Below are 16,312 nucleotides of genomic sequence, written 5' to 3'. Positions count from 1 at the left end.
ACCTGCACACACAAATATGAATGTATGTGTAAAACATCTTTTGATATTTAAAAAAATGGTAAAGAATATATATGTGTATTTCATAAGATTTTTATTTCTGGTTTAGGAATTAAGATGTTACATTGAATGCAAATTTTAAAAATGCATATCCTGAGCAATGTTTTTCTCTTTCCTAATTTGTTCTTTTTTATTTTCACATATGTACTTTGCTTAGTCTGTAAGGGGCTAAAGTTTTCTTTGGCCGTATCACTCAATGTAGCCTTAAATATTTTTGAAGAAGACACATAATCCATTTAGGATACATTAAAATCTGAAGTAATAATAAGAATGTCTTCACATTAAAGGTACTACTAACAGTGTTTGCGCAACATCCTGTATGCACTTTCAAGAAAATAAAGTTTTGTTAATACATTTGTTGTAACTCAGTACTTCATGGTGGGAAAATTGTAAAGTTTCTTTTATTTATGTTCAGTTAAACCAGTGTGTGCGAGTCCAAATACATTTAGTTCTTTTCTAATAGAAAATACATACATCTTTTAAAATGAGATAATTTTCTTTCCCAGAGAAACTTCTTATAAATCCTACTTAGTAACAAAATGGCAAGGAGGAGTGGTGTTTTGGGGATTTGGGGAGTCGGAGGGTTGCTTTTGAACTTGGAACATCAATTGGAAATGGGAGCACATTATAAATAATTTTTAGTAAAGAAGTTAATAACACTATCTGGTATTTTTAATATTTTCCAGTATATCTTTTCTCGTATCAGTGAGCATTTAGCAATACTTAGATACTTTTGTAAAATTTGAACTTTAAAATGTCATCCTTAATTCATTACCTACTTTTTTATTTTTTTGCTTATTGAAGGTAAAATTCTCTTGTTCTAATGAAAGGACATGTAGGACCACCATCTGTATATTTAATACACCTATATATAATACATACCTAATTTCAAAATTTAGGCCAAATTATTTTAGTGTTGTATATATTGGAGATCATATTTTGCCTCCAGTTCATGGAATTGCTTTCCTCTTGAATTCCAAAATGCTCCTTTATGTGGTCTAGCCGTATCATAGAAGCGAACAATATGACTATTCTTAAGTGATACAGTTATAAGTATAAAGTCTAAATTGTTAAGGTATGAAAATAGCAAAGGAAACATCTTAATACATATCTAGTTGACAGATGTCTTAAATCTGTACTGCAGTATATTTTACAGTTTAAAAAATGAGAGTTTTTAAACACTAGAGTGATATCCATTTAGAGCCTAAGGGCTCATAATGAACCCCTGTTTAGAATGGTCACTAAGTATTAGTGAATTGAAAAAATTTATAGTTTTTCTTATTTTTAAGTTGGTTTTCCCCCTTCTGGTTCCTGTAGCTCTTCATGTAGCTAGGTAATCAGTGTGACAGCATGTAAGCTACAATATCTTGGTGTTAGCAGTAATTTGTTTTTATTTGAGCCACATTCATAAGAAATTTTCTTAGGATGATTTTTTAATTGTTAGCTGAAGGAGAAATGAAGAAGGTAATACTGCTGGTAATAGCAACATTGTGTCTTGCTGTCTGTGAAAACTGTAATTGTTTAATAAAAGTATATAGAGAATTGATTGCCTTTTATTAAAAATATTTTAATGTGAATCCTTTTCTTATAATGGGATGTGAAGTACATACTTCAGTTTTTCAAAATAACCTTTCTACTTGGGAAAAATGACCTTTAAAAATACCTTTCTTCTTGGAAAATCGAAGTGAACTCAGGATGGATCATGGGTGACCTAAATTGAAATAAACTTCTCCACTGTCTTTACTGTTTTAATTTCTCTAAGTAGCAGTTTAAACTACTGTATTATAATGTTTTGTACATGTTGAGCAATGTGATTTTTAAATGTAGGAAAAAATTATCATATAGATCACAACTTCTTTTCTATACTTCAGCTTGCAATCTTCTTTTTTAAAAAATCTGTACTCTTTTCTTATAGATCTGCTCTTTTCCTGTTTGTAATAAATGTTGGTCCATGTCTGTGTGATTATTCAGATTGTCCTCTAAAATGCAATATGTTTTTTTAATCTATAGTTTCTTACATGCATGTTTAAATGTAGTGCAGGAGTATAAAAGAAAACAAACTCTTTGCAAACACTGAACTGATGATCAAATACCTGAGAGTGATACGACTAATTACATACTGTTTTTAAAACAAAGGAAGTATTTACATTTACTGTTTTAAGTAGCAAGCTTCTATTTTAAGTCTTACTGAAATATCCCATTCATTTTTCTGGCATTATAGTAGCATAGATATTTAGGTGTTGTCACTTCTACTAACATGATCTATACATTTTTTCCCTTGGAGCCTTTTCTTTCCACCCCAGGCATTGCATAATCTATTTGCAAAAGGACATAGTTAATTTTTTTTTTAGGACATAGTTAATTTACATAACAAAATTTCTCTTAAAACTAGATAGTTTATTATGTGAAATGTAGCCATTTATTTTCAGGCAAAATTTTGTACTAATCAACCTGATCTTTTTTATATTTTCTTAACTTTGTAAAACATTTATAATCATTGCAATCACATAAAAAATACTGGGGGAAAAGAATCATTTTTCCCCCCTCTTCAAAGACTCAATTTTTAACCAGGCTTTCTTATATTCTATTTTTTTTATAAGAGTTACAGTGTATTCTGAAAACCTGGAAAAGGCATTTCTAACCAGGTTTTGTTTAAATTCAAACATTACAAAATTTGTTGTGAAACATAAAGGGTTTCCCTGTGGGTAGTGGTTTAGCCTAAATTTCTTGAGCATTTATGGAATAACAACACTTAATATACAATATTTAATATTTAGGGTTTTTTTTTTAAATTACTTGGGATTATGATCAGTAAGACATTAGAGTATTAATTTGGAATACACCCTCCACCCCCATCCCAAAAGATAGTAAAGATATGCCCCAACAGGTGGCAACCACGAATAAACACAAATGAATCTAAGCCCTTTACAATAATAGGGAGTTAGAAACCCCCACATTTGGGAGCAGAATTAATCGGTTTTGGTTCTAACTTCTGAGCATAAGGGAACCTGGTGGCAATTAATTGACTTCCTCTTAAAAGACAAGACCGCATAAAGGCTCAAGTGTGTTCTAACAGGTTTGTTGTTTTATATTTTGTTTAATATGTGCTTTCAACTTAAAAATAACTCTTCCTTTTAAATGAATGAGTATGGCTCAAGGCATTTCCAAGAATTGAAGATGTCTGAAATAATGCTAGTGATATCTATGAAAACTACACTTCTGAATGTGGACAAGAATGCATTTATTTGCTTGTAAATAACTTTTTAAATTTTATTTATTACTAAACAATTTTGCTCCTAGCAACTTTGGAGCAGAATACAAGTAGTTGATTAATATAATGGTATAATAAACTGAATTCTGTATAAAGTTTTCCTCCATGTATTCAGAATCTACAGCAAATTCAACAAAATGGTGAATATTTGCTTTGATTACAACCTGTTGAGAAACTAAACGACTTGTCAAAGCTCAGGGAAGCATAACCTGGGGTAAGTTTTACCATTTTATATGCTAGGAAACGTCTAAAGAAAAATTTTTTATTTGGAAATGTTAAGTGGTAGTTCTGAAAACCATCTGATGTCAAGGACGGTCTGAAGTATTTTGGGATAACTACTCTGAAATGTAAAAATATCCAAAGATGAAGTCCCAAGGCTATTTTTAATCTCCCTAATACTTTGATTCATATTACAGAACATGTTTGTTAAAACCTTTTTTAAAAAAAAATACAAAGTTTTAGCTATGGCGTATACAGATAACATTAGTATTAGAAGTCTTTGTCTAAAGATTATATGTGAAATGGTCTTTTTTTCCTTTCAATTTTATTGAGATATAATTGACATACAACATTTTATAAGTTTAAGACATAAAAATAAAATGATTTGATATAAATATGTATTGTGAAATGATTACCACAATGTTAACATATATCACCTCATATTAACAAGGGAAATGGTATTATGATGACATTTTCTGTAACTTACTTTTTCATAACTGAATTTAAAGAAAAAGTAGTGAATTGCATATTGATGGTTTTCTTGAAAATTCTTTAATTCAACAAATTATAGCTCTATATGTATTACATATTTAAAGTCAAGATGGATATTACATTTCGATCAGATTTAGAGCTGGAAGATGAATTAGCTTAGCCCCTTTTCATACATGAGTAAATTAAATCAAGAGATTGTTACCCATTTGAGCCAAAGTGTGCAAACAACACAATTTTAGAATCACATGGGAAGCTTTTAAGCCATTCAGGCTTTGCATTTACCACACCTGCATTACTGACTCACTCTCCAAAGAATGGCCATGTGGGATCTGTTATTGTTAGATGTTTTTGGCAGCCAATTTTGGTAATTGAGGCTTTCTTTATAGGGCAATAATTGAATCTTATTGCCATATGAGTATATTTCATACCTGGCAGAGTACTTCCTATATTTGTCTGAGTATAAAGTCATTGTTCTTTTGACTATATTATGTTGTCAGTATATAATCTGTCAAGAAGTAATCTTAGAGATATCCACTCTTGTAGTATTTTTGACTGTGACTGTTATATCTGTGGTCAGATTTAGGGTTGCATTACTGAACTTGTTCAGGTTTTTGTTTTTTTCTTTTTATTTCTGGGAAGCCTGATTTTCTAACTCTATGAACTTTCTTTTTTTAAAAACACAGTATAGTCACCAAGTGCCAAACTCAAGAATCAGCTTTTAAGGAAGTCTCAGGTGTTAAGAGATGGCCACTTAAACTGTGGTTTGAAAGGATTACTGCAGCCTTTTTTATTTTTTAACTTTTTGTTTTGCATTGGGGTATAGCCTATTAACAACATTGTGATAGTTTCAGGTAGACAGCAAAGGGACTCCGCCATACATTTACTGTATCCACTCTCCCCCAAACTCTCCTCCCATTCAAGCTGCCATATAACATTGAGCAGAATTTCATGTGCTATACAGTAGATTCTTCTTGATAATCCATTTAAAATATAGCAGTGTGTATGTGTCCATCCCAAATTCCTGAACTATCCCTTCTCCCACTTCTTCCCTTTGACATCCATAAGTTTGTTAACCAAGTCTGTGAATCTGTTTCTGTGTTGTAAGTTCATTTATATCACTTCTTTTTAGATTCCATATATAAGGGATTTCATAGAATATTTCTCCTCTGTTTGACTTCATTCAGTATGACTGTCTAGGTCTATCCATGTTGCTGCAAATGGCATTTTATTCTTTTTAATGGCCAAGTAATATTCCATTGTATATAGGTACCACGTCTATCCATTCCTCTGTCTTGGGCATTTAGGTTGCTTCCACGTTTTGGCTATTGTAAACAGTGCTTACTGCAGCTTTTTTAAATAACAATTGTCAGTTTTAAATAACTTTATCAGTTCTGGTTTTCCTGAACCATAGGGGACTGGGTTGCATATGTCATGACAATGCTTTACATTTGCTAATAGCAAAGATACTCTCATATGTAAACAAACTTAGAACTTCAGTCTGCAGTCCACTTTCTACTTTAATTATTCTAGTAACGCCCTTTATAGCAATTTTTTTAATCAAAGTCTAATCCAAGGTCATTATATATAGGAGTCATTCTTCTCCAGTCTCCTTGGATGTTGAACAATTCTCAGTCTTAAATTTTTTATTCCCTTACTAAATTCAGGTTATGTTCACTATAGCTGAAAAGCTGCAAGTGGTTGTGTGGCCTCATCAGAGGCACGTGATGTTCATTTACCTCTTACTGGTGATTTCAGTGTTGACCTTTTCCTTGACTGTGTATTTACCATTTTTACTTTTATAACTAATAAAATAATGAGATGTTTTGAGACTGTGAAGATCCTATTTCTCAACAACTGCCCACTCCATTTGAACTCTTGAACAATTAACAATTATTGCCTGAATCAGTCATGTTTTTCTAGGGCTTTTCAGTGTATGTATTATTGACTATAAGTATGTACTTAATTATGCAAATTTCAGCTTATTTTTATTTGAAAACTTGTAAAGTACTGGCTTCTCCTTGCCCTCAGTTTTTTTCCCTTTTGATCAGTTTACTGATACTTGCAGTTAGAAAAGATGATGACTTACCAAATTTGTGCATATTATGGTTATAGCAAGTTTTCTAAATGTAGGTCATATACTGTCAGTAATGCTTTTAAATTCTATCACAAATCAATCTGTAGGGTTTGGGAAATATCTTTATTGATTTACTTAATTGATCAAATGGCAAATTATTTCAAGTAAGAATTCATATGTGTTTTAGAAGTCATGAGATCTTTGACTTTACAGGTCAAAGTTAGTCAAAAAAAAGTTAGTCAAAAAAGATCATCTAGATAAATACTTGTGTTTGAAAATACCATGTTTTTCAAGTATTTGCTTGTTGTTTTAATTATAAAGGTAACACTGTAAAGGAAATAATTTCTCTATTGACAGGTAATAAAGCATGGAAGTGGTATTTTCTCAGAAGTGATGTTTTCTCTGTTGTAAATTTGAGTTTCCCCAAGTTCACGGAAGAGTCATGAGATTTACACTTAAAGAACAGACATTGCAAATTGAAAGAACTTATGTGTCTGTGATTTAGTATTTTATAATTGGGCTAATTATTTGCCATGAATCTTAAGGGGGGCGTGTCAGAATTCTCTCCATTATTAAAACAGTGATCTGATGATTTTTGCTAGTGTGGAAAAGATATTTAATTAAAGAAATGCAGGGAATTTGTAAATTTTACTCTATAGAGGATAGTATGGGAGAATACTAATTACACAATTTAGAACCTGGTGACCTATGATTTGCTGCTTTTAGCTCTTTAAATGTGACCTTAGGGAAGCCATTAGTTTTTCTCTCTCTGTTTTCCCTTTCCAATTTTTTATTATGAAAATTTTAAAACAAGTTGAAAGAATATGATGGTAAATATTTATACACCTTCTGCCTTATCTCAATGTTGCATTTTGCCATATGTACTTTTCCCTTCTCTACACACACAATATTGTCCTACATAACCACAATTTCATTATCCCACTGAAAAGGAACAGAGTGTTCTAATATAATTTCATACACAGCTTGTCTTTGTTTTTCCAACTATCTCATACTCTTTCTAAAATTCCCTATTTCTGTGATGGCTGAAATTCTGTTTTTTATCTTCTTACAGTGGTCCTTTTTCTGCTGTGTCTTCTACTTAATCTTAACAGATTTCATGTTATTTCTCACTCTTTTCCCTTCCCCTTCCTTGAGTGTGAATTCAGATACTGTGTCCAATAATGTGTAAATTGTAAAAGGAAATGTCCCCATTAGTTCTAGACAAGAGATGCCTTCGTAACTATCCTGATATTAGTGGGATGGGGGATTTTTTATATTTTTATTACTAAGAGTTATTTTATTCCAAATTTAAATATATTTACAATAAGTTAAAATTTTTGTGGATCTTACCCAAAATATGCATAGGATTGTACATGAATTCTTAAAAGTAAGCAAGTGGTTTGTCTTTTCTTTTTAGTATATGTGCTGCTGAAGTGAGCACTAAGCAGATGTTTTTAAATTATATTACATTTTAAGTGTTGATCTACAAAACTACTAAATTGCCTAGAAGAATGATAGTCTGTGGACATTTAAGGAAAAGTAAAGTGTGAGGATATTTTTGGAGGTGAAATATTTCCTAGAAAATCCATTGTTGATTTTCAGTTGCTATCTTATTGATAGTGATTTTTCCTTTATATTGATTACTTAGGAAAACAATAAAGCTAAGAATAATTAGGCTTTTAATATATTCTAGGCACTGTGTTTAGTACTTTATAGGGGATATCTGACTAATCACAGTTTACTTTGTAGGTAAGTATTATCCACTGTTCTTTCCAGATGTTCAGCTTTTCTGAAGAATTATTAAGTAGCTTTCCTAAGATCAACAGTACTAAAGTTTAAGTTGGTGGTGGTTTAGTTGCTAAGTCATGTCCGACTCTTGGGACCCCATGGACTGTAGCCCGCCAGGCTCCTCTGTCCATGGGATTTTCCAAGCAAGAATACTGGAGTGGATTGCCATTTCCTTCAGGGGATCTTCCCGACTTTGGTATCAAATGCAGGTCTCCTGCATTGCAGGCAGATTCTTTACCGACTGAGCTGTGAGGAAAGCCCCAAAGATTAAGCTACTGAGAGGTAAATAGGAAAGCTGGGGGCGTTCTACTGAGATAACCTATTTCATAAGTCTGGGCTCTTACTTACTAATCACACTATACTAACAACCTAAAGGACCTAAAATATAAAATACAGTTGTAGAAACAGCTAAGTAGTAGGTTCATAACTGACTCCTCTTTGCTCAGATGTTTTCTTGCATTCTTTTTAGCTGTAAGGATTTGGGAGTACATTTGAAAAAATATGAATGTATAGCTACACAAAATGACATAAAATTGCTACAAATACTTTGGTAAAGGGCATAGTACAATAATAGGTAACCACACCTTATGGTTTGTATAAAATCTTAATTCTAAAATTCTACTTTGCAAAGTTCTATTTTTACCCTTCACAATTTTTAAGCTTCTGCACGATGTACTTGGTTCTAATTTCAAAAAGTAGAAAGAAATTCCAAACACAGAAGCGGCAATTAGCAATTCTGCATTAATTCAGCGTTAATGTGAGAACAAGAAAGTTTACCTTTTGTTTCTGATTTAGCAGTTAGGAGTTTTATTAGGATGGAATTTTCTCAAATCAAGGCCAGAGTTTAGATTTTAAGTTAAGTGTATTACATTTCAGACTGCTTACTGAATTATATTCATACTTTTCTTCCTGTAGAAGTTTTGCAAAAGTTTTCTGAGAGGACAGAATGTACTTTGTTGTGATTGGTTTTTTTGTTTGTTTTGTTTTTTGGAGATCTTACTTTAAAATGTTTGCAATCATGAAGCAAAGTTTCATCAAAAAATAAAAATGGAAGATTGAAGGCAGGGGGCACAATATCCACCTTTTTTTAAAGTGAAAGAGGATGTTAATTCCTTTATTTAATGAGAAAAATCACATTTATTGAAGATCAGCATTTCTGGTTATTTGGAACTTGAGGTTTAATCAGACTTAGAAATTCAAGAAACTCTTTTTGAGTACCTTCCCAAAACTGAAATATCTTAATGAATCTTCCTAGGACAGTTCAGCTGATTCTGTATAAACCATTATAAAGTTATGTAAAAATTTAAATTATAGCAGTTCTAAGTAGCTTCTAGAAGATTCTGTGCAGATTAAAATATGCAGAATTATGTTAGCAAGCTGTTTTATCAAGTAGTTTTACATGTCAGGTCCTTAAAGGTATCCTAAAAGAGTTGGTAGGTTGAAGACTTATGGATACCTATTAACATATTTGCCTGGGTTATATTCAGATAAAATCGCCCAAAGTGTTAAACACTGTTTTTCTGTAGCAAAATTGACTGTTGAATTTATGGCTGAGTATTCCTTTGTGTATATATACCACAACTTCTTTATCCATTCATTTGTTGATGGACATCTAGATTGCTTCCATGTTCTAGCTATTGTAAATAGTGCTGCCATGAACAATGGGATACATGTGTCTCTTTCAATTTTGGTTTCCTCCTGTTGAATTTATGGATTCTGAAAAAAGTCATATAGTTCATTTTCAGGCCCCACACCATCTGTATATTTTCACAAACATAAGGTGTCCATAGCATACCTTTAGCTTGGCATACCCCGTAGGTGCTTTGATGAGAAGCAGTGGTGTGTGTGAGGGTGAGTCAAGGAAATCCTGTAGAAGAACAAGACTTTTTAAATGGAAATCTCAAATTAAGCACAGAATCCCTGGCAGAAAGAAGCACTAGTCTGAACAAAGGGGAGAAAAACATGCTCTATCTGAGAAATCGAAACAGCTTGATAGTTTAAGCTAAGTTTTGCTTCTAGTCCTTTGAAGTGTTGTAAGCAGATGACTTGTGACTATCTCATGAAATTTTCCTTAATTGCAGAAACAGCAGCTCAATAGTTAATTTAGAATTGCAGCTAAGCTGTTAGGAAATGGAGCTGGAGAAAAAGTATGATTATCTGATAAGTATGGACATCTGAAATTTCATAATGACTAAAATGTGAATAATTTTGCTCTAGGAAAACCTTCAGTTGTGATAATATTTCTAATTCTGGGCCTTTTAAAAACTCAGATGTTTACAGAAACTTAAATGACTGGAAGTTTCCTGTACAATTTTCAAAGAAAGTTGCCTGTTGATTAGAAATTATTTTGGTTTCACTAATTTTTACTTTGTATTTGAGTCTTAATATGAGAGTTAAGGAGCTATGAGACCTTTCATTCTCTATAATAAGCTTCATATAATTTGAGGAAAATGTGACATTAATTGACCAATGTATTCGTTTTGAAGGAGGCAAAAAACTTTCAAAGGGAGAAAATTGGTAATTTTTTTATAGGTAGACAAAACTTGAATAGCTACTTTGAAAAAGTTAGTTCCTAGAAAAGTTTTGGCTGTGAATAAAATCTGCTTTTACTAAATGGTAAGAGACCACATTGTCAATATGTCTCGTTTATCCAATAACAGTTTCTAAATTGATTTCTGTACAGAAAAAAAACTGATCACTCGTCTGTTATAAGAATTTTATTAAATGAAATGTGTAGAACACTGTCCTTTTATTTGATTAAATACATGTTAGTATGCAAGTGGGTACTCAAAGGGAGAGTTACACCAAAGGGGCACAAAATTTTTAATACCACTTAGCACTTCTATTGTTCATAGTATCGAGGATTGAAACTTGGTTTTGAATAAAACCTGAAGCTAAGGCTCTGCTATCTTGTGAATATTTTTGAAATTATGTAAAACTGAAATTTAGTGAAAGCACAAAAACTGGGGTTCAAACTCCTTTTGAGAAAAAAATTAAAATTTATTTTATTCACTGATTTTCATATTTTCACAAAGTCTGAAAATCTAGGGAGGGTAGATTATGGCAATATGTTTAATATGAGGAGGGAAGTATTAGAATTGCATTGATACAATAATGATAATATTGTGCATATTAGAAAGACATTGGTATTACATGTAATACAATGTTTTTATAGCAGTAAGTAGTTGAGAATTATAGTGAATTTGGATCATTGAATTATTGAATTCTGGTTCTTGATTGGGTTTGGCTACTTACGGAATCTTCAAAAACATTAGAATACTCAGGGTTCTGTTTCAAGCAGAAATTGGATATAGTTTTTTTTTAATCTGTAAAGTGACATTTTTATATGTTGAACAATCAGTTATTTCTTAGTCATAGATTCAGATAGGTTGAGTAAATAATGATTAGAAAATGAGTGAATACCGTGATTTCCGCTTCAGTAAAAAATTTTGTGCTCACTGTATGATAATTCACATAATAAAGTTTGTTCTTCAGTCTCTCTGGCCTTCTTAAATATTCTAAACACATTCCCACCTCAAGACATTAGCTGTTTTATCTGCTCTAAACATATTTATCCAGATAGTTGCTTGGCAAAATCCTTTGCTTTCTTCAAATTTTTATAAAAGTGTTTTCTTCTCAATGAGATTTGCTCTTGCCACCCTTTTAAATTGCCACTGTTGTTCCCAACTCCTCAAAACTAATTCTTGCCTCTGTTTTTTCGACCTGTAATGCTTATCTCCTAGTATACTGAAGAGTTCCTTTATTAAATTTGTATTTTGTATATTGGTATGTTTCAGGAATCTAGAATTTAGTGGCACTGTTAAGTATTTGTCAGGTGAAAAATCCCCAATAGGAAATAAAATTGAGTTTATCATTATTTTCAATTTGAATTTTAATTTCTAAGAATTAGAGTATGATAGCCATTTATAACATTTTTCATCAAATTATTCATGACCAATATTTTTACTATTAACATAGGTTTTAAAAATGTCTTTACAGCTTTTCTAAAAAGACAAGAGTATCATTTTGAATTGTCTAATGCCTTCAGCTGTTTTTAAGTATTTTAGAATAAGCATCATTGACATTCAGAATTATTCTGTCTTGATGTATGTCCTAAAGGAAAGATTTTTAAGGAATTATTCAATTTTAAAGAATTACCAAAAGGCATTACTGATGTACCAAGGCTTCTGAGGTACCTTTAAAAAAAAACTGTTTGCTTGTAATTCTGAAATGCTTTCCTTCAAAACCTGATACAGAAAATAAATTCTTGACTGGTTATAAGAAAAGCTTAGGTGTATATTGAAGTAAAACTTACCAGACATTTTGTATGTGTGTGTATGAGATAAAAATTTGAGTATTCACAAGTTGATTTATCAGATTTCACAGCTTGGTTGTCAAATTAGTAAAGCTTAAACATTTTAACTCTTACCCACACGTTTTCTCTGATTAATGTTGTATATGTGCACAGCGCCAACATCTGATTGGGGGATGAAGTTCATTTAAGACATCTAGATATTTAAAAATACAGAAAGTATGTTTTAATTTAATCCATAAACTTAACATTACATAGATTTATTTTTAAAAACAATGTAAAAAGATGAAATACTCCAGCCTTTGTCTTTAAAAACAGTAGACTTCTGTGCTAAATATTATTAATCATTTTACTTCTTGTCTTTGTAATTTTCACCCAGACTTCACTTTGGCATGGCAAACATTAGTGGTAAACTCAAATTGCTGGTTTATAAAGTATTTCAGAGAACTGAATTATACTTATTTGAGAGTTCTCCAATACATTAGAGGAAATATACTTGGTATACTGAACTCTAATTTTTTTAACCTTTGAAATTTGGTATTTCAATGAACATTGAATTTTAAAGTTTTTGGTTGCTTTTCTGGATAGTTTTCATACAAAATTTTTTCCTAATATTTTTGAAGCCAGATGTTAATAAAATATATTGAAGATACGGGTAATATGATGAGTTTGGTTACTCAGATAAATACTCTCACTGAAAACAAAGGCTCCTGGGAAGAATTTTAAAGTATCTTGAATAACAATATAGTAAAGAAGCCAAGACCTAATTGGAAAACAAACACAGAATGTAGGAATGCTGGGAGATTAGCAGAGTTCCTAAATTTTTTTACCCTGAGAGTGTTTGTCAAACTGGGAGAACTTGAGCTTCAATTTCAAATGCTTCTAGGATTTCTGGTAGCAAAAGTCAAAGCCCAAGGCCTGCCCAACAAGACATCCTCTTCCTCTAAAGCTATGTGCAGAAAGTATTCAGGATGACACTGAACCAGAAATAAATCTATGCGGCCATATTAACCCTAGGAGATTGGGGAAAGTTGCTGTGCTCCTCAGCAGAGCAGAATGGGAAAGTCCTGAGACGTTTCAACAAGTTGAGCCTTGCATGGATTTGTGGTCCAAATAAACATCACTTGGATAGTTCAAAAAGCCTTTGAACCATGATTGTAAGGGGGACTTAACCTGAATTATGCTCCTAGGGGCTTGATAATCTCATTCAGACTTTTTTTTTTGGAGGAATGCACCTTCATCCTAAGCCACAGAAGAAAATCTTGAATATTTTTCCAGGAAAAAGGAGTTCACTTGTTAAAAACTAACCATGTGAGGAAACCATGTACAGCAGAAACATCTACAAAGACTTCAGAGTCTAGAATTAAAATGGAATTAGATTAATAACAGATTAGACACAGATGAAGAGACAATTGGAAAAGTCAAGCAATCCAGACTGGAGTTTAAAGAAACTGACAGAAAGTATGAAAGGATTAGGGTCACAAAGGATAAGAGTGAAAATGTGTGTAAATGAAGTTCCAGAAGTAGAGGAGAAATACTGGGCAGAAGCTCAATTGGAAGAGATAAATACTTAAGAACTTTTTTCAGGATGATGCACAAATTCAGCAGATCTAGGAAGCTTAATGAATCCCAAACAGGATTAAAAAAAGAAAAAATTTCCATGTAGACTCAAGAGTGAAACTACAGAAAAAAAACCCAACTCATCGTAGATGCCACTGGAAACAAAAGGACAAATGGCCTTCAAGGGAATGGCATGTTGACAATTTCATGACAACAGTAGAAGCCAGAAAACAAGGGAATTGCACCTTCAATTTACTTAAACAGAAAAACCTGTCAAAGTTCTATACCTGGGAGAGAAATCTTGATGAGGGTGAAGAAAGACATTCTTGGCAAAGTTAATATCATTTTCAAAGCTACATATGTATTTTTTAAAGAAATCTATTTAGAAATATACTTCACAGGCAGAACATGAGTCATCACAGAAGGTTAGAGACTACATATGTATTTGTTGCCATTTCCCTGTATAGTATTTAACTTCCTCAAACTAAAAGAAATTTTACATATTTTTAAAAGAATATTCCTGTTATTATCCATCAAATTACTCAGTTTTTTTCTTGATCAACTTTCTCCTCCAAAGTTACTCTCTTCTAATGAAAATTCTCATATATGAAAGAACTTTTAATTCATGATATATTTTTACTTTCATTTTTTTAGAAGAAAATGATAATGAATTTTACTTTTATTTTAATTTATGAGTTCAGTAAATACTTGATTGGTTTAGTGCCAGAAGTTTATAGTTTGTGGCATCCAACAGTTTGTTAAAAGTAAATGTTGACTTTGAGTCAAATTTTTACCCATCTATATTTCTTTAATAATCTTATTAATAAATGTTAAAAATACTTTATTAAACACTAATCTTGAGTGACATCAATGTGTTTTTCCATTAGTTGACATCCATTTTTAGGGCTGAAAAATCACCTGAGTAAGTAAATTTATGGTTATACTTCTGTATTTTGATTTATCAGTTTGTGTTAAGGTTGATTGTTTTCTTTTAAAAATGCTTAAATTCTTTTAGGTATTTAGAAGTTGCAAAACTCCCTTGCCTTAAAAAATATTGTTAATTAAATAGTTTAATAATATACATATATCTGTATGTGTGATACACATTCTATTTTACACATTTTTAGAGTATTTGGAATATTGTTTTAAGAATTGATGGTTAAATACAGAAGTATGTTTAAACATGAGAGAAGCCCCACCCCAAATTATCATACTACCTAAAATACTACAGCATGTTTGTGTATTTTAAAACGTGGTTTAAAAACCCACGTTATAAAAGCGACCTGCAGGGAAAAGTTTTTTATCTACCCATCCTTGAGTCACCCAATTCTCCCCAGTGAAAAAGTATTCAGCTTATTTTTTTCCTCTCCTTTTACATGAACAGTTGCCCCTTAGGTTTTCTTTTATACCCTTTTTTCTTTTTTACTTAACAAAGTAAATTTTATTTTTTAATCACAAATAGTTATTCCATATTTAGTTTAACCTGTCTTTTACTGAAGAACATTTTGGTTCCTCCCAAACTTGTTCTATTAGAAATGTTATTGTGTTGAATATATATGTGCATGTCATTTCTGTGTAAATATATCTATAAATTATTTCTAGACAAGGAATTGCTGGATCAAAGAGTTTGAGGGGATTTTTTAACCAAATTGCCTTCCACAGAGGTAATAATTTAAAATCCCATTAATAATCCTTATTAATAATAATCCTTATTAATCCTAATTAATAATCCTTCCTTGATATTGAAAGTGTTCCACTTCCTCAATTCTTTTTTCTTTCCTCACATCTTAATTCAATATATTACACTTTAAACTTCTGCCAGTATTCATAGGTAAACAATTATCAGTATGGTTTTGATTTGTATTCCTTTTATGTGTGAGATTGTTTTTATAAATTTAAAGTCCCTTAAGATTTCTTTTTCTGAAACTTAATATCCTTATTCCATTTTTGTTTTGTTTTTTCTTATTTGCCAAGAACACTTTATATAATGGAACTTAAGGAAAATTTAACTTTAGCATGATTTGCTATTTATAAGTTTAGGTAATTTTGATATGACATTTAAATTGTGTGTTATTATTATTGCTTATGTTGTTTTTCTCAATGTCAGACTGGAAGGAATGATAAATATGCTCTCGGATGTGTAAGACTGTATTTTTATTTGTTACTTTGGTGTTCATGACTTGCTTTAAATAATTTTCTTTCGGTTGTTTTGTGTTTCAGTTTTCATTTAGTTCATCAAATCTATAGTTTCCCGCTAAAATCTTACAGTTGCAAATTATTTTTCTCATACATGTCTTGAACTTTTTACATTCTTGCAACTCAGCTTTTGAAAAATATGAGGAGGCTTGAATACCCTTATGTAATAATAGTAGTTTTAAGTAGATTTTATAAGGGTATGTTTCTGTTACTAGTTATATATTTTTTCCCTTAAATTGATTTGCTTATAAAGTATTTTTGAGGAAAAGTCTTGATTCACAGTACAGATTTTCTTGTGCTATTCAATAATGTCAGGCATCAAAATCATGAAGCCATCTTTCTA

General features: G+C 31.3%; 1 protein-coding gene across 2 annotated transcripts in view; it reads left to right on the top strand.

Moving 5' to 3' along the window:
* Positions 1-16,312, top strand: part of CSTF3 (cleavage stimulation factor subunit 3) — a 64,643-nt gene that overhangs the window by 17,281 nt on the left and 31,050 nt on the right. The window contains exon 2 of one of the 2 annotated variants that reach the window (XM_061151488.1): positions 3,444-3,542. The exons of the other annotated variant lie outside the window; for it this stretch is intronic. The gene's annotated coding sequence lies outside the window, so the exon portion shown is untranslated. The remainder of the gene's footprint in view (positions 1-3,443; positions 3,543-16,312) is intronic. 2 annotated transcript variants of the gene reach the window in all.

This window comes from Dama dama, chromosome 1 (assembly GCF_033118175.1).
Source record: "Dama dama isolate Ldn47 chromosome 1, ASM3311817v1, whole genome shotgun sequence".
NCBI classification, from domain to species: domain Eukaryota; kingdom Metazoa; phylum Chordata; class Mammalia; order Artiodactyla; family Cervidae; genus Dama; species Dama dama.
This window is presented reverse-complemented; position numbering and strand designations above follow the sequence as displayed.